At 37.2% G+C, this 24,505-nt stretch overlaps 1 protein-coding gene across 1 annotated transcript in view; it reads left to right on the top strand.

Moving 5' to 3' along the window:
* The window catches only part of FGF12 (fibroblast growth factor 12), a 262,211-nt gene that overhangs the window by 214,774 nt on the left and 22,932 nt on the right, over positions 1-24,505 (top strand). The window lies entirely within an intron of this gene.

The raw sequence follows: 24,505 nt of genomic DNA, 5'->3' as shown, positions 1-24,505 counted from the left end.
TGAAAAAGTATGTGTGTGTGTGTGTGTGTGTGTGTGTGTGTGTGTGTGTGCTTTTGTATGTGTGTGCATGTGTGCGTACATGTGTGCACATATGTTTGTGTATATCTGTGTGTGCATTGTGTGGGGGTGGGGCTTAGATCTCATATGTCTTTTTGGGGCCATGCTTGTTTTTTACAGTTTTTCCACATTCAGTTTGGCCAAGGTGGTTCTTCCCATTGGCTTTGTTGAAATGATTATGTATATTATTTCCTTGTTTCACTCTACTTCACTTGGCATTGATTCATCTAAGTCAGTGTTTCTCAAGCTGTGCTCTAATGAATCTTCAAACATCCCAAGTATGGGTTTCTTTTTAAATGAACCTTATATTGTTTGTTGATCCACTGCATAATGACTGAAAGTGTTTTCCTAAGTGGAAGCTCTGACTCCAAGGGTCTGGCTATTTTGCTCACAACTCTTCAGAAGCTTTTTAATTCCATTATTCATGTTTATAGCTCCACTGACTAGAAAAGATTCTAGCACATAGTAGGTGCTTGATAAATGCTTATTGATCTCTGTAGGAGAACAATACAGAAGGAACTTCAAATGATGCAAGAGAGACTCAAAACCCTGATGTAAGGATGGCTCTTTTTGCCTGGTATGGAATGCCAGCACTTTGAGGATCTGGCTTCTGTAGCACCCCAAGCACTGGAATCAGTATCACAAAGGACACATTTATCACTAAGCAAGCATCTGACCTACATTATCCAACACTTGTAACAAACAAAAGTATAAGATGAACCTCAGATAAGTGAAAGTGCAAGTGCAGGATGCAAGTCTAGGTGTGGTTTACAAATCTTGTAGAATCTCAAGAGAACCAGGGTTTCTGGGGCAGATCCCATGAGATCTGGGCATTTGCCAAGGAGGAAGGGTGACTGCCATTATAGCCTACCTTGTCACTGCATAGAGTCTGATATGGTAGGAGGCTAATTCATGAACCAACAAGAAATGAAGTCATTGCATTTGAATCAAGGTCATTAGGTTTTTCTTTAGAATCCCAAAATGTTTCTTTTTTTATTTTTTTTTTATTAGAAGGAACCTTAGGGAGCATATGGCCCAAACTTTTCACTTTTTAAGAAAGACCACTGAGGCTCCAGTGAAAGAAGAGACGTATTCCAAACCAAAAGGAGTCAGTGGCTGACCTGGGATGCAAAATCTGGACTTTTGGTTCTCAGCCCAGGCCTTTTAGCACTGTGCATTTTGAATACAAGGAATCAGTGGCATTGTTACAGGATGTTGCATAGAAGAAACTTTTAAAAATACCTACAATTGGCAGAGTAGTATAGTCACTTCTGGAGTGGCAGCTTAGTCAATTCTCAGTCTTGGAAGTCTTATGTCTTATGTAGCTTAGAACCAAATAGAAGAACAACTTAGAATTTAAAAGACTTTTGCCCTCAGGTTATTAATGCACAAATCTGTCACATGAACCAGGAAGTGAGGAGGTGGGAAGGTGGGGAGCAGAACCAAATAAAAAACCCTTGCTTTAGGATCAGCCCATTTAACGTTCCTTTTTCAATGACAAGACTTTGCAGATTTCCTGCCTGATTTTTTTTCTCCTCAATACTTCCCAGGAAGCACATTTTATTCTGACAGCTCTCATAATTAAGAAGTTTTTCTTCTATCCATTGAAAAATTGCTTTTAGCCATTCCCACTAATCGCTTTTAATTCTGCTTTCTGGGATCAAGCAGACCCAGTCTCATTCCTCCTTCCTAGCAACAGGTCTCCAGTTGAAGGCAATTATCCTGTCCTCTCTAAGATTGAGCTTCTCTAGATAAATGTGCGTTGCCAATTCTTTGCAGTATCTTAGTAGAGTGTGAATTGGAGATGCTTCAAAGTATCGGCAGAGGAGGCTCTGGTGATTGTGATATCTCCTTCACAGCTCCTAATGCTTGAGAGAAATGGAAACAATGAGAAGGCATAGGACCTGGCAAAGCACCTTTCCTTAGCTCTGTGTGCGTGCGTGTGTGTGTGTGTGTGTGTGTGTGTGTGTGTGTGTGTGTGTGTAGAATGCTTGTGACTAAGGAAAAGAAGCCTTCATCACCTAAAAATCTGAGGACAAATTTTTAGAGGAGTTGATGATAAGAAAACTGAAGCACTAAAAGCAAATGTATGTTTGAAAAGGGCTCATTTTGAACTAAAATGAGAGAGAAAGAGAGAGAGAGAGAGAGAGAGAGAGAGAGAGAGAGAGAGAGAATCTCTCTACATATCTATAGAGAAAGGTATCTATAGAAATATCTCTCTGTCATCTGTATTTATTTATATTTATAATTTTATCCTTATGTCTATAAGTATCTTTCTCTATATTTACCTATACATCTGTATTCTATGAGTCAGTAAATAAACATTTATTAAACACCTGCTAAGTACCAGGAATTGTGCTAAATACTGGGCATACAAAAAGACACAAAAGATAGTCCCTGCATTCATGGAGCACACAATTTAATGGTTGAGACAATAAGCAAAGATAAGTACAAACAAGCTGTATAAAGAAAAAAAAAAGAAAATAATTAAAAGCAGAAAGGCTCTCGAATTTAGAGGAGTTGAGAAATTCTTCTTGTGGAAGATGAGACTTTAGCTGGGACTTTAAGGAAGCCAGAAAAGCCTGTAGACAGAAATGAGGAAGGAGAACATCAGACATGGGGAGCTTCCAGAGAAAATGTCCAGGACTGAAAGATAGAGTATCCTGTTTGTGGAAGATCAAGGATACCTAGGATACTGGACTGAACAGTTGGTGGCTGGAAGTAAGGTGTAATACTAGAAGGTGTGTGTGTGTGTGTGTGTGTGTGTGTGTGTGTGTGTATGTGTGTTTGTGTGTGCATGTGTGTGTGTGTGTTGGGAGGGGAGTGTGCTAGGTTAGGAAGGTCTTTGGGCACCAAACAGGATTTGGTACTTGATCCTGGAGGTGAAAGGGAGCCACTGCAATTTATTAATTAGAAAACAGCATGATTTGACTGTGCTTTAGGAAAATCATTTTGATAGCTAAATGTAGGATGAATCAGAATGGGGAGAGACTTGAGGCAGGCAGACCCTACAGCAGAGTTTTGATGTAGTAGTTCTAGTGTAAGGTTATGGGCCCCTCCACTAGAGTAGTAGCAGTGTCCGAAGAGAATAGGGGAGATGTTTGGGAGATGTTGATGGCTTTGCCATAGATTGGTATGGGGGATTGTGAGAGATAGGAAAGAGTCAAGGATGACAGGTGGTGAACACCAAAGACTGGGAGGATGATGATGTCTTAGAGAAATTAGAAGTAGGGGAAGATTTAGAGGGAAAGAAAATGAGTTCAGTTTTGGACATGTTGTCTACTGGACTTCCAGTTAGAAATGTTTGAAAGGCAAATGGATATGTGAAATGTGATGTTAGCAGAGAGGTTGAGGCAGGATAGGTAAATTTGAGAATCATTAGTATAGTGATGGTAATTAAATCCTTGGGAGCAAATAAGATCTCCAAGTGAAATGGTATAGAAGGAGAAGAAAGGAGGGCACAGGACAGATGCCTGAAATTAGAGGGTTTAACCTGGATGAGGATTGAGCAAAGGAGACTGAGACAGGTTAGATAGTACAAGAACCAAGAGACAGTGGTGTCCAGAAAACCACAATGGATGGAAGAATGCATCAAGGAGAAGAAGATGATCAACAGTGTCAGAGGCTGCAGAGAGTTTGAGGAGAATGAGAACTGAGAAAAGATAATTGGATTTGGCAACTAAGAGATTATCGGAAACTTTGGGTGGAATGGTGATGTGGGAATGAGAAGCCAGATGACAAGGGGTTAAGAAGTGAAAGATGAGAATGTAGAGCCACCTATTGAAGATGAGCTTTTCATTTCTGATCACAGATAACCTATGTATCTAAACATTGGGCTTCAATTTTGGGAGTCTGGGACTCTTAGAAATAATACCAATAATCAAAGCTGAGTTTCATATTGTTCAATATTTACAAAATGCTTTACATATGATATCAATCAATTAATAAATCAAAAAAGTTGGCTAAACATGTTCCATCCCTCAGGCAATGGTGTTCTGTATTAGTGATAAAAATAGATACAATAATTCCTATTTAAATGGGGCTCACATTCTCAAGAGGGAGATGCCAACGACTCTGGAGTCTCCCAGAAACCTCCTGAGGGAGATTCTTCAGATGTTGTCCTGCTGCACTTACACATGAGGAATGTAGGATTCAGGGGGTACAAGTTGTTTATTCCTTCCTTTCCTAGCTTCATGACCTTGGCAAATCACTCAAAAGTAATAGCTGCCATTTGTTTAGTATTTGAAAGTTTACAAAGCATTTTATGTAGATGATCTCCTTTGGTCCTCATAACTCGGCAGCAGAAATGTAGCTACCATTAGGATATTGCAAAAGAGGAAAAATGAAGCCTCCAGAGGTTAAATGGTCACACATTCATTAAGTATCTAAGGAGGATCAGGAGCATTCTTGATCCCAAATCTGCCACTGTCTCCATTATGCTCCATTGTCAATCTCACTGTCTCCTACCACATCAGCAGCTCTTTTTCTTCATCTGCCAAAAAAGAGGGTTGGACATCTAGCTCAAAAGGTTTCTGCTTCTTTCTATAGCCATGGAAAGTGTGCTCCCAATATAAGATTTTATGAAATTCCTCTCAATTTTTAGTCTATTGTCATTTCCCTTAAATTAAAATCCATACGAAACTACACCATCTTCATCATTTGAAATTTACTTTTATTTTCTAACCTTGTTTGGCCAGTTAAAACTCATCTCTCCCTGGTATGAATTTTTAAAAGAGTGTAGGTGTGTGTGTGTGCATGTGCATGCGTGTATGTGTTTAATTTATATATGTATGTATATATATATATATATAACACATACATATATATTATACATACACACACAGAAAAAGAGAGACAGAGAGACAGAGACAGAAGCAGAGACAGAAGCAGAGACAGAAGCAGAGACAGAGAGAGGCATCAACACATATAAGTTTATAAGGATTCATTATCCTGCTTGTGAGAAATGTTGAACAAAACATACTGATTTCATCAAAATGAAGAACACGTTCGTTACCTAATGGAAGTGTGGCCTAAGATCCCTTAACTGTGCATGTGTGTTCTTATTCTCCCACGCAGTAGCTTTAAATGCCAATTAAAAAAAACAACAGCAACAACATGACTACATGGGACAGAAACGAATGTGGATAATGATTAAGGAGATTAACCTAATTAGACTCAACCTATTCCAGCTTTCAGTGGCCAAATACTGGAACATCTTTTCTGTAGGTTTCATGTTAACATACATAAAAATTTTAGACAGGATTCTATTAATACTAATTATTAATAATGATTTTATGTATATGTGTTACACATATAATTATAAAAGTAATCCATATATTCATATGTGTATGTGTATGTGTATATATGAATACACATATACACACATATATATTTATAGACATATCTACACAGACATATACACATACATATATGCACACAGATGCATACACACATATGTATAATGTATATACATGACATATATACACACAACACATACATATGTGTGTATACACACACATATAAGGGGAAAGTACCAATACCCTTGTATGTCTGGTCCTTCTGCTCACTCATCATATTTGCTTTCCTGGACAACTTTTGGTAGGAAAAGGAGTCAAATGTTTCAATTACATTAACATACCAGGACTTAAAACTGAAATTATATGCCAATAAATTTCATTTAGGCTTAATGCAAAGAGAAATAGCACTTACACAGAACACAGTCATTCTTAATCACTTTAAAATTATAAAGGAGATTTTCCTTTTTGAAAAAAAGAATATGAAAATGAAAGCTAGTCATGTCTCCATTGCCCTCCACCATCCTTTTGGAAATGAGGGAAAAAAAAAGATCATTCTTAAAAATTTAAGAAAAAATACGACAAATTGGAAAGATAATCTCCTTGTAATTAATCCAAAAATCAATTTTCTTTTCCTTATATTTTATAACAATTGCTTTAGTTAAAATAATTTAATTAAAAACCCATAGCATTTAAGAGAAGAACATTCCTACATACAGCAATTTTCTCCAGTGTTAGAAATTTCTGTTAACAGAAGTGTATTTCATTGTAGCATTGATAGAAATTGTATACTATTCCATATGCCATTTCTGGCTAATGCCCATACCTAGTAAATCTTCTCCCAGATCCTAAGAATATGGGCTCACATGATCTGGGTTCAATACCTGGGAGCTCACCAAAGAAGGTCATTTTCTCTCTCTGGCTTGTTATACCACCATGTGGAATTTAATTCAGAACAACTTTCCAGTATAGCTTTGGTGGAGCTCATTTCTAGGATTTCCTCCCAAATCAGTAATGGTGTCCACAGTTCTGGTAAAAGAACCCAGTAGGACAGTCTTTATTTTATTTAACAGAAAGTGAAGACAATAGAAATAATCTCTAGTAGTACATAGGTGGATCCAATTTGAACCCTCCTTCAAACTCTCTAGGAGTACGTCAGCTCCCTTGTGAGGGAATGGGACCAGAGAGGAGTTGGGGGACCTTTGGTTTCCCATTGGCCCAACCTTTGATTTTATTCCTGTGAGCTCCTCTTTCCCACAGAATCCTAACCAATCCCCCCATAAATAATTTGTAGTGACATCCTTTGTTTTGAACTTCCTTTGGAAGGTAAACCTATTTAGCGAACTTCTGAGCAGCCAACCCCTTTCCATCATGTACTCTCTATACTCTCTGAATAAATCACTCTTGTGGTGGACAGTGTTGATTTCTTCTTGCATCCTCTCACAAGCCCACTCTTCAATGATATAAATGCTGTTATTTAGCTGAAGGAACCATGTCAATATGCAGTTGCTCTTATTTATTTCTCTAGAAAGTCCAATTCCACTATTCTTAAAATTAAGAGCTAGTGAACTTGTGATATCCGAGGAGGCAATTCCCAAATGAATTCTGCTCAGGAAATCTTCCATTCTTTCGATAAAAGAATATCTACTTTGATAAATCAGCCTAAGAAATCAAAAGTCTTTCCTCTTTTCCACCCCCCAAAATCAGAGATTGGAGATGTCCAGAAAAGATTACAGGTTGACTTCCTCAATGTCACATCACAGAACTAGTACTTGCCCTCTTGATCTGTGTAGGTAAGCATGTGTAATCCCCATATATTCCTGCCCCAAGAAAACCCATGCCAGTTATAAGAATGATTGTAAGAACAAGGAGACTTTGTATGCTCCCATGGGCTTCTCCCCACAATGGAATATAATTCCATTCTGTTACAGTCTGGTTTGTCCTTGGACAGTGAAAGGCAAAAAAAAAAAAAAAAAAAGTGTCCAAAAAGGTGACAGAAAAAACAGGCCTAGCTTTTCTGTCAGCTCACAGCTATACATACAGCTTAGAATGAAAGAATACAGCCATGGACCAGAGCCACTAGACTGCCAAACATCTTAGAGGCAACCCCAATCACTGACAACCAAACAGGGGCTTTCCCTGTCCTTTAAACAAGGCACCAAGGTTCATGTCCATATGGCAGAGGGAGACCCATGGGCTTAAGGTGATTAGGAAATTCCCAGACGAAGCCTCCATATACCAGAAAGCAAAGTTTTAAAAGTCATTTGTTAATGTATACTTTAAGCTTTGATGTCCTATGACAGGATTCAAAATTTCTCATTGGATACCTAGAGAAAAAAAAAAAAAGCAACCTGACACCTTATGTCTATAAAGTGATCAGGCTTCACCTGAAAGATAATGAGGGACTCAAGATTTGGTACTTCTCAAGGTGTACTTTTCCACTCTTGGTACTTCTCATTGGTAGAGCTTTCCTTTGTGTGTATTTTGGTTCTTGTTTTGTTTTGTTCTTATTTCAATGCAGGTCACTTTTCTTTTCTTTTCTTTTTTTCACCTTTCACCCCCTGCTTTAGTTCTGTTGTGTCAGGCCATAAAATGAGGACAACAAAATTGCAGTCCTTGAAATACTTGAAACCAGCTCTCCCGTTTCCCCCAACACTTCTTACTTCTCATCTTAATGTTTCCATTTTCTACTCCTGATTCTCCTGAGTCCTGAACTTCGGACCTTTCACTGTCTTGATTGTCCTCCTTTGTCCACCCTGCCATGTGCCAGATTAACTCTATCATGTTAGATTTCTCTTGCATTAACATTTGTTAGACTGTCACATCATATTTTTTGACTCCTGTCAACTTTGCAGTTCATTAAACCCTCCAGATCTTTTTCAAATAAACTGTTACATAACCAAATCTCCTCAATTTTGTAATTGAAAAATAAATTAACTCAAACGTATGACTTTATGGTTAGTCCTATTTCTTATAAAATTATGCTTTTGGCCCCTTACTTTAGTGTCCCAAGATCATCTTGAATCTTTTCTAGGTCTGTTGTTAACCATCTCTCCCACTCTATTTTGTGTGATTCACACAATGACATCCATACCTTTATCTCCACATCTTTCTTTAAATATTTGTTAGTGCCTATCAGCATTTACTATAGAGATAATCCAAAATTGTAGAAATTAAAATACATACACACACATATATAATAAATGTCCAATATATTAAAAATAATGGATGATATATAATATATTTGAATTTCTAGCATTTTTGTATAAGAACACATTTCATTTAACTGAGTTAGGCTGATTTAACATTAACTTATTATGACATATGTAGTCAATGCATTGGATATTACTTAAGCCAACAACAGCAACAAAACCACTCACATACTTTACCTTCCCTCCTTTCACCAAATGAAGTTCCTTCAGGATTCTGCTCACTCCATGACTTAAAATCCTTACCTTTTTTCTTGTATTTTTTTTTCCTGCTTGGCACCTTTTCTTGACTCTTTATTTTAATGGCCTGCTCCTCTTCATTCTTGGTACGGCTCCTATTGGTCATTCGTCTGAGTTTCATCTCATTTCTTTCTCAGGCCAATAATTAAGATGGCAACACCAAGCACAATCATTTTTATAGGAAAAGGGGAAAAAGGAGAATGACCCCACTCTCCATCTGATATTTGCTAATTCTGTAAAACAGTGGTACAAGGATGGGGCTGAGGCCCCGGACCACTGTTTTCCAATGACCCCTACTTACAGGGCACCATCAGTTATTCCTTAGTCTGCTAGCATTCTTTAGCACCTTATTATTTTTAAGTCACGGTGACAGCAGCTTTGCACCTAATTGTTTCTGGGCATTCGATGGGCCAGCTTAAACATATCCAACAGCTTTGGATCCTGGAGAAAGGCAGGGATTTGACCAATCTCTCATTTCCTCAGTGTCAATCAGCAGTCAATGTTTCCTTCAAAGTCTTGCTCTTTAGAGTCTTTGCAGAAGGAGGGAGCAATGAAGCCAATATTTTTACAACCCAAACAGTTTCCTTCCATTTCTTCCCAAACTATTTGTCTAGAAGATTACTTCAGGCTACAGTGCTGGGAGTGGTTGGTGTGCTGAGGCAGCTGCTGTACTGATAAATAGCTATGCCTTGAAGGGAATTATTGGAGGATGGGGCTTTGAGCCCTGTCGGTGTCAAGGGCATTTGTCATTTCCCCATAATCTGCATCCTCACAGGCTCTGAAGAAGTTTATAAGTTTTTCTTCTGTTGTCTTCTGTCATATTCTATCACCAATATTTGTCACAGGAGCCTGGCTGGGTGCGTCCTAGAGGATCCCTCTATTGGGCCATAACTTTTAAAGGCAGTTAAAGTACCTTTTCAAAAAGGGTTGAGAAAGAAAATTGTTCTGGAAGAAGAAGGAGAGGGAAGATGGAATGGAGTAAATTATTCCACATAATAGACCTATTATAATGGAGAAGGAAATGGGTGGGGTAGGGTGGCTGACAAAACTTAAACTTTATTCTGATCAAAATTTGCTCAAAGAGGGAATAGCATACACAATTAATCACATACAGATATCTATGATAATAGAAGGGGGAGGGAGAACTGATGAAAGGGAGGGTAGATTAAGGGAGGCAGTGATCAGCAGTAAAACACTTGTGAGGAAGGAAAGAATGTAGTGTAAGGGGGAGGGGCAAACAAGAAAAAATGGCTATAAATGTAAAGAGGATGGACTCACCTGTAAAAGGAAAGCAGATAGCAAAATGTATTAAAAACCAGAATCCTACAATATTTTGTTTACAAGAAGCACAATTGAAGCAGAGAGGTATACATAGGGTAAAGGAAAGGGACTGGAGAAGAATTTATTATGCTTCAGCTGAAGTAAAGGAAGCAGGGCTAGCAATCTTGAGTTCAGACAAAGGAAAGGCAAACCTAGATCTAAAGGAGATTAAAAGAGACAAGGAAGGAAACTAAGGAAGGAAAGATACCACAGACAATGAAGTCATATCAATATTAAATATATTTGCATCAAATGGTATAGCATCTAAAATTTTGAAGTAGAAGTTGAATGAGTTACAGGAGGAAACAGATAATAAAACTATAGTAGTGGGGGATTTCAACTTCCCTTCTCAGACCTGGATTAATCTAAGCAAAAACATAAACAAGAAAGAAGTGCTTTTTTTTTTTTCCTCTCAGCAGTACATGGCACTTACACAAAAATTGACAATGTATCAGGACATAAAAAATGTCAACTAAATGTAGAAAATCAGAAATAGTAAACATATTCTTTTCTGGTCATAACATAATAAAATTACATTCAATAAGAGACAATGGAAAGGGAGATTCAATAAAATACAGAGTGGGGGGCAAAATAGATCGATGAATTGAGCATGTAACAACAACAACAACAACAAAAACACAGAAAAATAACAAATTAGAAATACCTAATTAAACACTCAATTGGAAATCCTGAAAATCAAAGGAAAGATTAATAAATTTGAAAGTAAGAAAACCATTGAACTAGTAAATAAAACTATAAACTGGTTTTATTAACAAACAAAAAAAATAGATAAAGCATTGGTTTATTTGATTAAAAAAAGTAGAAAATCAAACTACTAGTAACAAAAATGAAAGTGGAGAATTCACCAATGATGAACAGGAAATACAATTGTTATGAGGTATTTTACCCAATTATATGCCAATAAATTTGACAATATAAATGAAATGGATGAATACCCACAAAAATATAAATTAGCCAGATTAACATAAGAAATACAATCTTAAATAAACCAATATTAGAAAAAAAATAATTTGAATAAGTCATCAATGAACTTCTTAAGAAAAAAAATCCTTAAAACCAGATGGATTAACAAGTAAATTCTACCATACATTTAAAGAGCAATTAATCCCAATACTATATAATACTAGATAAACTATTTGAAAAAAAAATAGGCAAAGGAGTCCTACCAAATTCCTCTTAAGCACAAATATAATGTTGATACCTAAACTACAAAGAGCCAAAAGAGAGGGAAAAAAATAAGGAAAGACCAATTTCTCTAATGGAAATGCAAAAAAAAAAATTAAATATAATGCTACTAAAGAAATGATAACAATATGTAATGAGGATGATACACTATGACCAGATGGGGTTTATACTAGGAATGCAGAGGTGGTTAAATATTAGGAAAACTATCATTATAATTGACCAACAAAACCAAATGAAACCATGTGATTATATCAATAGTTGTAGAAAAAAAAATCTTTGACAAAATACAATACCCATTTTTATTAAACAAAAAAAAATTAGAGAGCATAGGAATAGATGGAGCTTACCTTAAAATGATAAGTAATATTTATCTAAAGCCATCACTGAGTATCTGTAACGGGGATAAGGGAGAAGCTTTCCCAATGCAATCGGGGTGAAGCACCTCTATTATTTAAAATTGGACTAGAAATGTTAGCTATAGTAATAAGAGAAGAAACATAGAAATGAAAGAAATTACAATAGGCAATGAGGAAAGCAACCTATCACTCTTTGCAGATGATATAATGTTATACTTAGAAAATCCTAAACAGTCAACAACAACAACAAAAACTACATGAAATTATTAATGGCTTTAGCAAAGTTTCAGGATATAAAATAAACTCACATAAATCATCAGTATTTCTATATATTACCAACAAAGTCCAGCAACAAGAGATAGAAAGAAAAATTCCACTTAAAATAATTGTAGACTCCACAAAATACTTGAGAGCCTACCTGCCAAGACAAATCCAGGAACTATAGCAACACAACTATAAAACACTGTTCACACAATAAAGTCAGAACTAAACAATTGGAAAAAAAAAAATTGCTCATGGATAGGCTGAGCCTTGTGTTTGTCCTTCCTTCTCAAAGTGGACATTCTTTATGCACAAAGTCCCCATGCAAGATCAGGCCCCTATTACTTCTCACCTGGACCATTGCAGTGGCCCTCTGGGTGGTCTCCTTGCCTCAAGTTCTTCCCCAGTCCAGTCCATCCCACACTCAGCTTCCAAAATGACTATCCTAAACCCCAGGTCTGACCATGGCATTCCCCTCTTCAAGAAGGCCCATTGGCTATCACCTGTAGGATAAAATCTTTGGTTTGGTACTGGAAGCTCTTCCCAACTTGATCTTTTTCTACTTTTCTAGTTTTCCTAAATTCTTCTCCCTTCTGTGCTCCCAACAGTCCAGCAATACTGGCTTACTTGCTATGCCTTGCATACAACCCTTCATGCTTTTATGCGAACTTCACCACCATGGTTATAATGCTCCCATTGTTAAGTCAGCCTCTTAAAATTCCTGGTTTCCTTTGAAATTCCACTGAAGTCCTACCTTCTAAAGGACACCTTTTCCTGTCTCCTCAGAGGCTAAGGCCACCTGTTCCCTGAAGGTTACCTTGCAACTCTCTTGTGTAAACGATGATTGTAGCTCATTTTTATATGCTATATCCCCCATCAGAATGTAAGCTATTTATGCTAGGGTAGGAATGATTTTTTTTCATTTTCTTTTTATCCAAAGAGTTTAGCACAGTGACTGACACACAGTAAGATAAATTAAGATAAATCCCTAATTATCAATTGATTGCTTAGCTGGTTGAGTTGTTGGAGTCAAGAAAGATTTTCATAAGCATGTTGAAATCCCTAGTTTAAGCTTTTATTATCTCTTTCTGGACAAATACAGAAGCCTCATACTTGGCCTCAGAACCATTGGTGTCTTCCCTCTGAAATCCATATTTCACACAACTGCCAAATTGGAAATCCTAAAATTCAGGTCTGACCTTGTCTCTCCCCTGTGCAAGCAGCTTTAGCAGCCTCTACTGCAATCTATTTGGTATTTTCAGCCCTTAAAAATCTGGATTCAGTCTACATTTCCTGTGCTATTATTTTTTTTTAGTTTTTTTTTTTTAATTTAAAATTTTAATTTTAATTTTTTTCCTTAGCATTTAGTATAAGGTCTTGCACATATTCCAGGTTTATTGATCATTTTTAAATGCATGAAATTGAACCAACAATTTATTATGCATCAACTTTGGGTGGCATTATCTGCCTTGTTTACTGTAGGAGGTGGAAACAACATTAAATACAGATCTTACCTTCAAAAAGCTTCTAATTTAGTCACGAAACCAAGATGTAAACAACATAGGGAGAAGAAAGAACAACACAAAATTTTATAGCAATTGATCACTACCTATGTGCCAAGTGTTGGTGTTACCAAAAACAAAAGGTATTGTCACCATTAATGCTAACTTTGCACATGTCATTCATCATTTCCTTCCTCTAGTATCTTGCAGGGAAAGTCTATTGTCCCTACCTGGAATGCCCCTCACTATCAATATTGCCTTATGAAAGTCCTAAATTCCTTCAAATTTTAGCTTAAATGTCACCCCCTAAATGAATTACTTGCTCATTTCCCTAGCTACTGGTATTCCTATCCAATAACCTGAATTCAAATGAATGCATATATATATATATATATATATATATACATATATACATATGAATATGGATATACACATACACACATATGTATAGAATATAGACTATAAGCTTTTTATGAGCAGGCAGTATTTCTTTTTTTTGTTTTTTGAATACTCAGCACCTAACACAGAACCTGAGAGCTAGTATATACTCAAGAAATATATATATGTATATATATGTGTATGTATATATATATATGTGTATATATATATATATATATATATATATATATATATATATACATATATTTTCTGGCAAATAAACTCACATTCAAAGCAATACTGTACCTTTCTCATGTCATAGTCATAGATGACCTTGATATGTATGTAAGTCATTCTCTACAGATATTATTGAGAAGAACATAGGTTGTGGGTTGGTGGTTTTCTTTATCAGCATGATTAATTTTGGGGGGCACAATATTATTCTCTTTTCTGATTTTTTCCAGGACCCCATATCAGAAATCAAATAAATATATTTTACAAAACTTATTTCGATATAATATTACATCTCACATAGATTTCTGCTTTGTGAGCTTGGTCTCATCCAGATGACCTTCCCATTTGTCTTTCCTAGTATCAATTCTAATTTTTGATGTAACTCTTTTTTGTTATGAGGTTTTAATATATGAGTGGGGTTGTGACATTGTCATGTGACAGAACATCTGAAAGATGGGCTGCATTTTTAAATCCCTTGGTGTCCTCATACCTGCCTTATCTATTGAAAAGAAAGAAGGAAAGAAAGAAAGAAGGAAAGAAAGAAAAGAAGGAAGAAAGAAAGAGAGGGAGAGAAAGGGAGAAAGGGAAAAAGGGAGAAAGAGAAAAAGGGAAAAAGAGAGAAAGAGAAAAAGGGAAAAAGAGAGAAAGAGAAAGAAAGAAACAAAGGAAGGAAGGAAGGAAGGAAGGAAGGAAGGAAAAAGAAAAAGCCCTTCTTATGATCAGGCTTAGTTTGCTGGATTCCATTTGCCTGTGGCATTTTTTCCCACTTGTCCTCATGACAAGGGTGTTATGATTTAAGGTTATATATTACAATACCCCTCATAAAATAGCTGTTGTAATAATTATATCTTCTGTGTGTGTGTGTGTGTGTGTGTGTGTGCACTGAAGACTGACAGTGAATACTCAACTGTAGAAGTTTTTCAGTCATATATCTCAAGGTTATATGGCATGAAGTTTGGAGCATGAAAGAATGGATGAACAAGAACAGCAACAGCAATCCAAAGTTTAACATAATGAAGGCTGGCCCTTTGTGATGGATTCCATAGTTGAAGTAAGATTGTAAAAAGTTTTAACACTCTTATTCATGAATTACATGTTGTCAACAGAGTATTCAAGTACCACAAATAGAACACTACAATCTAAGATTATTTTTGTCCATAATGGGGTTATAACCCCAAAGACTCAAGGGAATGCCCTCACACTTAGACCCAACATAAAAATAAAATAATTTCTATGATGATTTTAGGACAAACAAAGGGAGAGAAGGTGGGAGGGAGGGCAAGGGATGGAGGAGGAGAGAAAGAGAGAGAAAGAGAATGAGAATGAAATTAAGCAGTCCAAATGACTCATGACATGTCAAAGGGAGCTGCACATGGTACCCACATTCTCTGGACTTTTCTTTCTTGATTCAGCAACCAGAAGTTATTGATGCCATTTTTTGACTGATATGCTACAGTGCCTTAGTACAGATGATTTTCCTTTGGCTCCAAAAGGCATTGTACATAACTTTGTTGCATTAGTCATTCATTCAACAAGCATTTACTAAGTCAGAATCTATTTCATTGTATATTGACATTTTGGAAGAATGTAGAATCAGACAAAACATAAATTGTATGAGACCAATGTGGAAATTTGTTTTGATTGATTGTATGTATTTAAAACAAGTTATATTCTCAATCAGGGAAGGATTTGAGAAGCAGATCTTGGCTGATTAAAACAGACAGGAAGCTAGATAGATACATATAGATGCCTGTGAGAGAACAATATTTACTAATTATCAATGAAATCAGTCCAGGGAGATATAATTCTTGAGGAAGAAGTATCCCATTTATTATGAGGGTAACAATGGCAGCAAACATTGCTACAGAGGGATCACCGGCTGGGAAATGATCACTCTTTTAATCAAGTAGATGGGAAATCCAGAAAGCAACCTAATTTTAGAATGTATTGATAAAAAAAGTTCCAAAGTGTGTCTACTGTTGAACGTTCTGTGCTGTGTATTTATTCATCACATCTTTTATTATATGAAACATTTTATTTCTAGTTTTAGCAAGAGGTGGCCATTTCCAAAGGATAGCACCAAAATAGCTCCTTGTTCAAACATTGGCTAATAGGCAGATAAGACAGTTATAGTATATACACATATCAGTGAAAATGTTAGATCTCTAACAGGAAAAAAATAGACCTGGATTGGGGAGGTGGAAAAGGGATGGGGATAAATATTTCTCGGGTAAATTCAACAGCCCCCAAGTTTTAATCATTCATCTGCCTTTCTAGCACAAAAATTTAAATATATTGAATAAATGGTCCCCAATCTGGCCCCTGATTGTTAAGCCTTACATATGATAAAAAATATTGGAGAGTACTGGTCATTGTTTCACTCTGATCACTTCAGGGCACCTACGTTGGCATCTTTGAAATTCCTTTCTTTCCCAAACAAAGCTAAGATTCATGCTTGGCTTCATATTCTTGATGTTCTCCTACCACCAAACTTCCTAGAAGATCCGTAGTCTTTCTCAGTTTTTCTTGAACATTCTCCATGTTCTCTGCCAGAGGAAGGTTGTAGGTAGCAGATGGAGCACTGGACCTGAAGTCAGGAAGATCTGAGTTCTGAGATCTGACACTCGTTTTCTACATGACTCTAGATAAGTCACTTAACAAGTTTGCCTCAGTTTCCTCATCTACAAAATGGGGAGAATTGTAACTGCTACCTCCCAGGGTTCTGAATATCAAATGAGATGATTTTTGCAGAACATCTATCACATTGCCTGCCATAGAAAGTGCTATGTAAATGTTAGCTGTTGTTGTGTTGTACCTACCATTTATAGAGAGTGTTACAGTTTTTGAAATGTTTTGCATTATATTGACTCATCTGTCATCCCTCATCATCGTTAAATGAATCCAACCCCTCTACTTCCCAGTGTGAAATTCCTAGATGATGTTGTGAACTCCATCATTAAGGGGATGATCACTTGAATAATACTGCAGATCCATTGCAATACTGAGACAATGAAATGCATTTCTGAACTCACTCTCTATCCTCATTTATTCATTGGAAACAAATGATTTTCAATGCTCTATGGCTCATGTACATTTTTCCCCCCACTGGTGACTGTGGTGTCCCCGTATTTGAAACATAGAGCAACACTGGGAAAATATTGACTTTAAAAATATTGTGTGCATGCGTGTGTGTGTGTGTGTGTGTGTGTGTGTGTGTGTGTTTGTGTGTATGTACGTGTGTGGTGTCCATCTTTACAATTTTCCAAATGAAATCCTCTCCATGTCCTTTCATCATATTGTACATTTGCAGTTACTGTCCTAAATAGATGTACTACTGAACTCTCTGTTCAACCATCTGCTTATCATAATCTGGGCAGTAGGCTATAATTCATTAATTTAGTTTTTCTGCTCATATGGTGGGTCTCAAGAGATTTAGACAAATCAGATTTAAATGTTTTCCTTCCTCTTTACTCATGTACATTCCATTTCTTCTCTTCATGCTTGGAACATGCTCCTACTTTGCCTCCCCAATGAAGAATCCTTAATTTCTTAAAATTCCCATTTTTATGAGGAGTATCCCATTTGTTAGTGCTTTACCACTCCTAATAAGTTCCATTCATCAATCTATCTATCTGTCTATTTATCTATCTATCTATTATCTCTGATGAGCATGTTGTCTTGCATTGATAGACTAAGATCCATAAGGGCAAAGACTTTTGGACTTCTCACTTTCTATGTCTGACACTGGACATTGTACATTGGGGTGCCTATTGAATAAATATTGAGTAAGTAGTTGGTTGGTTGGTTGTAAAGGTCATCAAGGAGCCAGAGAGTTCTGGGGCTTTTTAAAATGTGTACAAAGTCATTCACACACAAGAGTGTTCTGGATGACTTTGTATTACTATGGCAAATCCTTCCATTTGAACTCTGTGTAAGATATCATCCAAAGCAATGCCAGAGACTTTGATAAAGATTTTTTTAAATTTATTTTAATAAATTTTATTTCTAAATTTATTCTTCCTCTAATATTGGCCAAGAGAAGGTTGTTGAGTGAAGTTATCTTTTTGATCTTATATCATCTTAGAATATGTGAATTGAAGGCTCAAGGGCTACTTCCCCAATATTCATTAAGGTATTAAGGCCCCAGAAGTTTCTCAATTACTTCTCTCAGGGCTCTAGGGGTAACTACAAGGGATTGGGGACAGTTTCTTCATATTATAATTCATGGTCTCTTACTCTCACATTCCATGTTGATTACCAGTTGACAAAAATTAGCCATCCAAAGTTAATTATCATCTAGAAATGAGTATTTATTTAGGTAGTATACAGTTACCCCCCTTGCCATTGAGAGGGGTATATTATCCTCTGTAACCCTCTTAATACCTATGCAGACTGAGCTCAGTCTTAGAGAGCACATGTGGCAAAGGATAACTCATGCCTCCTGTTACTGAAAGTTATTATTTTCTCTTTGTGTGGATTTTCTGAGGTATAACTTCCTGTTGGGCTCCCTGTAGAATCCTAAAGCAGTTTTTCCATAATATGTTGAGTTTGTCCTTAGGTTCCAATGTGAATTGGTTAGGGAAGTTTAGGATACTTGCAGAGAGGGCCCAGTTGATATTAGCTAATATACATTTACAGTAGATCCAGTTAGATTGCTTTTATAATTTCTTCTAACTCCATTCTGCAGCATGTAAGACTAAAGGAAGGAGGCAGATGTTGGGTGTAATCCACTTTCTTTAGTGCCATTTTCATTTGCTCATTGTATCCATTTGGTACTGATATGGCCCAGAGTCTAAGTCAGAGCAGTCAATCTGTAGCACCCCATTCCCAGATTCTGAAGTTTGATTTAGGAGAGAGTAGCCTTTGGTCAGTGACTTTGGTTTCTGCCTTTCATGAAGATGGCTCAGAGGCCTTTCTTCTGTTTGTGATGTCTAATTAGGAAAAGAATGAATTTCACCTTGAGTTAATTAACTAAACTTTTAATTTGGTGTTTTCATGGAGCATGTGAATTTTTTTATGTAAACAAGAAGATGAGGGGTGGAGCCAAGATGGTGGCTGGAAAGCAGGGAATTGTCTAAAGCCCTCCCCCAGAACCCTCCAAACACCTATTAAAACAGCTCTGAACAAATTTTAGAACTGCAGAACCCATAAAATAGCAGAGGGAAGCAGGGCTACAGGCCAGGACAACATGAATGGTAGCTGGGTAAGGTCTATCACACAGAGCTGGGAGTAGAGTGGAGCAGAGCTCAATGTGGGCTGTGCCAGGACCAACCAGACCAGGAGCCAGGCAGAACAGGCCCTAGCACCCTGAGTCAGTGAGCTGTGGCAGTTACCAGACTTCTCAAACCACCAACACCAAAGACAACAGAGAAGGTTAGTGGGAAAAACTGCAGGGAGTGAAAGGAGTTCGTGGAGGGCAGCAGAGGTGGTGCAGCTCTGAGGATCTACAGCTGCAGTTGCTTCTGGCCCCAGGCCCACCTGGTGGGAGGAATTAAGTGCAGATCACAGCAGGAGTGCAGATCCAGCTTAGATCTGAGTGGCAGTCCGGGCTGGCAGTTCTTGGGGCACAAGGAGTGCTGGTGTTGCAGAGCTTGCTGTGTAGAAGTAGCTCTGAAAACAACAGTGCAGCCCCTCAAACTTGGGACAAAGTACTCTCTGCTCTACAAGCAGTCATTCCCTGATGAATAACTCAACGGTCAAGTAGTTGGCTGGGTGCATGGCCAGGCAGCAAAAATGGACTCAGATTCAGACTCAGATTTTGGAATCTTTCTTTGTTGACCAAGAAGAGCAAAACATACAGCCAGAAGAAATCAACAAAGTCAAACAGCCTACATCAAAAGCCTCCAAGAAAAACGTGAACTGGTCTCAGGCCATGGAAGAGCTAAAAAAAGGATTTGGAAGAGCAAATTAGAGAAGTAGAGGAAAAATTGGGAAGAGAAATGAGAATGATGCAAGAAAACCATGAAAAACAAGTCAATGACTTGCTAAAGGAGACCCAAAAAATATTGAAGAAAACAACACCTTAAAGAATGGACTAACTCAAATGGCAAAAGAGCTCCAAGAAGCCAATGAGGAGAAGAATGCCTTGAAAGGCAGAATTAGCCAAATGGTAAAGGTGGTCCAAAAGACCAATGAGGAAAATACTACCTTAAAAAATGAGATTGGAGCAAGTGGAAGCTTGTGACTTTATGACAAATCAAGATATTATAAAACAGAAGCAAAGGAATGAAAAAATGGAAGATAATGTGAAATATCTCAAAAATAGATCCAGGAGAGATAATTTAAAAATTATTGGACTACTTGAAAGCCATGATCAAAAAAAAGAACCTAGATGTCATCTTTTATGAAATTACCAAGGCAAATTGCCGTGATATTCTAGAGCCAGAGGGTAAAATAGAAATTGAAAGAATCTACTGATCACCTCCTGAAACAGATCCCAAAAAGAAAACACCAAGGAAAATTGTTGCCAAATTCCAGAATTCCCGGGTCAAGGAGAAAATACTGCAAGCAGCCAGAAAGAAACAATTTGAGTATTGTGGAAACACAATCAGGATAACTTAAGATCTAGCAGCTTCTACATTAAGGGACTGAAGGGCTTGGAATATGATATTCTGGAGGTCAATGGAGGTAGGATTAAAACCAAGAATCACCTACCCAGCAAAACTGAGTATCATGGTCCAAGGCAAAATATGGACTTTCAATAAAATAGAGGACTTTCAAGCTTTCTCAATGAAAAGACCAGAGCCGAATAAAAAATTTGACTTTCCAACACAAGAATCAAGAGAAGCATGAAAAGGTAAATGAGAAAGACAAATCATAAGGGACTTACTAAAGTTGAACTATTTTGTTTACATTCCTACTTGGAAAGACGATGTGTATGATTCTTGAGACCTCAGTATTAGGGTAGCTGAAGGGAACATATACATACATATATACGTGCTCTGGTAAGCCCAGACAGAGAGCCGGAAGTTCCAGGTGGTCAGGCAGGTCCGGGCAAAGACCTGGAATTGCTAGGGAGGCAACAAAGGCAAGACCCCTCCTCCTGGCTCCACCCACATCCCAAAGTCCCGAGTCTATCTCAGCAGGCCCCTGGGCCTGAAGGTCGGAGGAGGACAGGGCTCAGCTCTAACTTGGCCCGCAACATACATTATATATATATATATATCAAATATATATCAAAATATATATATATATATATCAAATATATATATATATATATATATATATAAAATATATATCAAAAATCAAATTAAGGGATGAGAGAGGAATATATTGAGAGAGGGAGAAAGGGAGAGATAGAATGGGGTAAATTATATCGCATAAAAGTGGGAGGAAAAAGCAGTTTCGTAGGAAGGGAATAGGGGGCATGTGGGGGGGAATGCGTGATTCTTGCTCTCATCAGAATTGACCTGAAGAGGGAATACCATACACACTCAATCGGGTATCTTACCCCACAGGAAAGAAGGAGGAAGGGGATAAAAAGGGGAGACAACAGAAGCGAGGGCAGATAGGGCTAGGAGGTAATCAAAAGCAAACACTTTCAAAAAGGGACAGGGTCAAGGGAGAAAAATCAGTAAAGCAGGATAGGATAGGAAGGAGCAAAATATAGTTAGTCTTTCACAACATGAATATTGTGGAAGGGTTTTGCATAATGATACACATGTGGCCTATGTTGAATTGCTTGCCTTTTTAGGAAGGGTGGGTGGGGAGGGAAGAGGGGAGAGAATTTGGAACTCAAAGTTTTAAAAGCAGATGTTCAAAAAAGTTTTTGCATGCAACTAGGAAATAAGATATACAGGCAACAGGGCATACAAATCTATCTTCCCCTACAAGAAAGTAAGGGAAAAGGGGATGGGGGGGAGCAAGGTGACAGAAGGGAATGCTGACTGGGGAATGGGCCAATCAGAATATATGGCCTCTTGGAGTAGGGGGGGAGGGTAGAAATTGGGAGAAAATTTGTAATTCAAACTCTCGTGAAAATCAATGGTGAAAACTAAAATATTAAATAAATAAATAAATAGAAAAAAAACAGAAGATGGATTTTTTTTTTTCTCATGGAGCAAGAAGAAGAATGTGCTATTCTTATGAGCTGAGTGTCTATGAAGTGGTCTTTGAAAACTGTAACTTTAGATCTCTCACTTAGATTATTCATTATCTTCATTGAAGCTGTTTTATTTATAAACTGAATATTAAAAGGGATAGGAAATCTTCCAGGATTTCCTTGGCATGGGCAACCTTTGGATGAAGAAGCTACTTTTCTAATGTTGCTTGGCACTTTCCATACATTGTAGAGTTTTAGACAGTTATCTAGAGCAGTGTGAATTGAAGTCATTTGTCTAGAGTCACACAGACAGTTTGTGTCAGAGATGAGACTTGAACCCAGGTTTTTCTGACTCTGAGACCAGTTTACTATACTCTGCAACCTATTGCCTCCCAATGATGAGGAAATGATGATGATAATGACAACACGGACTAGAAATGAATGGAGATTACCAGAGATGCCCCAATAAAACAAAAGCTTATTTTATGCTATTGATTCCCCCTATCTTCACAGTATACACCAGAGAAAACTAGGCTCTCCAACCCACTGTGTCTCTTTTTTCTCCAAGCCTGCCTCCCTTCCATACACCTCTGTACACCTGAACTGAATGTGAACTGCTAAATGAACTACCAAAACCATCAGAATGAACCACCTTCCCTGTTAACAGTCAATGCTACCAGGTGTTTGATTTATTTAATGAACTGTTTTAACAAAATTTTCATGTTTCCAAAACTATTAAATTTTGACAAAAGCGGGAGTTCAAAATAATATCCAAATTTATGTCAACCCAAGATTTTGTTTGGTTTAAGTTCTCGGTAATAAAGAAAATTTGTCTTGGTTACAGTGAGCAGTGAGAGAAGGTCATAGAAGAATTGACCTTTCAACAGACAAGACAAAGGTCATCTAATGCGGTTATATCCACTGAAAAACAAACTAAGGGGAGGTTTCCTCAGCTTTTTGTAATCGTTTCTTTTCTGGTTCTCTGTTGTGTTTCACTGAGATCAACAACAATGTTAAAAACAAATCTCTGGCCCCATCTCCATTCTTATTCTTTTCTTTAGATCTTACTTTTGTAATTGCTAATGACTTTAAACAGTGGAAAAGACCTTAACCTATGTTCTTTCTTATTTCAAGTAAATACATATATGTACATACATACATATATACATGCATACACACACATATATCATATATATATATATATGATATATATATGTATATATTTCAACTTGCTGTTGTGAAATCTGCTAGGATTCACTGGTGTTTGCCCAAGCATTTCTAAGCAGAGGGGACAAAGCAATTAGCAGAGAAAAAAAAAACAGCTGCAGGGAAGGATTGTGGTCATTTGTGACTGATATTTATTTATCAGTGAATCTAAGTATGGTCAGACACCCACTAGTCATGAAACATGGGTATGCTCATTAGAACATGGGTTCTTTCAGACGAGAGCCAATGCCCTAGCTGAACCACAAACAGCACAGGCCTTCACTGAACACAAAACACCTGTCATTACTAATGATGCTCAAAATTCAATTTTAGTTAGAATTGAGGTGGATTTGGTTTATCTCATCCCTTTGAAATCTTTTATATTTTAACTTTAGGGAAAAAAAAAAACCTCATAGGACTTCTTCATAAAATGTCTGTGATTCAATTGGTCAGTTTTTATTTGTTTGTTTTCATGATGAAGGTGATAAATATCTTATTGAGTCACTGGGGCAGCCAAGGATCGATTTAGATTTTTCCTTTCTCCTTCACTGTACTGCCACCATGACAAACCCTCATTCTCAGTGGTGTGCTTGAAACAGATGATTTATATTAGCTTTTAAAATTTTTCCATGTCCTGTAAGGCTTTCAAGGAGGGTTTCATTGCAAAATGGCAGCTACGAGAGCTAATGCTATCTGAAGCCACATTAAGAATGGCCAACATGCAGTCAATAGGCTGTAATAGTCCCAGTAGACTCTGCCCTGGTCAGGACACATTTGAAATTTTGTGTTCATCTCTGGGCACCAATTTATCTAGGAAATTGATAAGGTAGACAATATCCCAAAGAAGGCAAACAGGAAAGAGAAAGGGCTTGATACCATTCCATAATGGGATTGGACGTACATAAAGGGGATCTTTAATCTCAAAAAAGAGAAGGCATTGGGAAGAAATGATTGCTAGTGTTCAGAAACTTTGAGGATTATCTGTCACATTGAAGTGAAATGAAATGTGGTCTTCTTGGCTCAAAAAGACCAAACTAGCAGCTGTGGGTGGAAGTTGCCAAGAGAAAGATTTAAGTTTGATGTAAAAACTGATTTCCTAAGACTTAAAGCTATCCCGGTAGGTAGCAGTTCTCCGTCACCGGTGGGTCTGAAGCAAAAGCTAGAAGACTACTTGAAGTTTGATCATATAGGAGACTATTTT

This window comes from Trichosurus vulpecula, chromosome 4, assembly GCF_011100635.1.
Source record: "Trichosurus vulpecula isolate mTriVul1 chromosome 4, mTriVul1.pri, whole genome shotgun sequence".
Taxonomy (NCBI): domain Eukaryota; kingdom Metazoa; phylum Chordata; class Mammalia; order Diprotodontia; family Phalangeridae; genus Trichosurus; species Trichosurus vulpecula.
The sequence above is the reverse complement of the archived record's forward strand: the minus strand, read 5'-3'. Positions and strand labels throughout refer to the sequence as shown.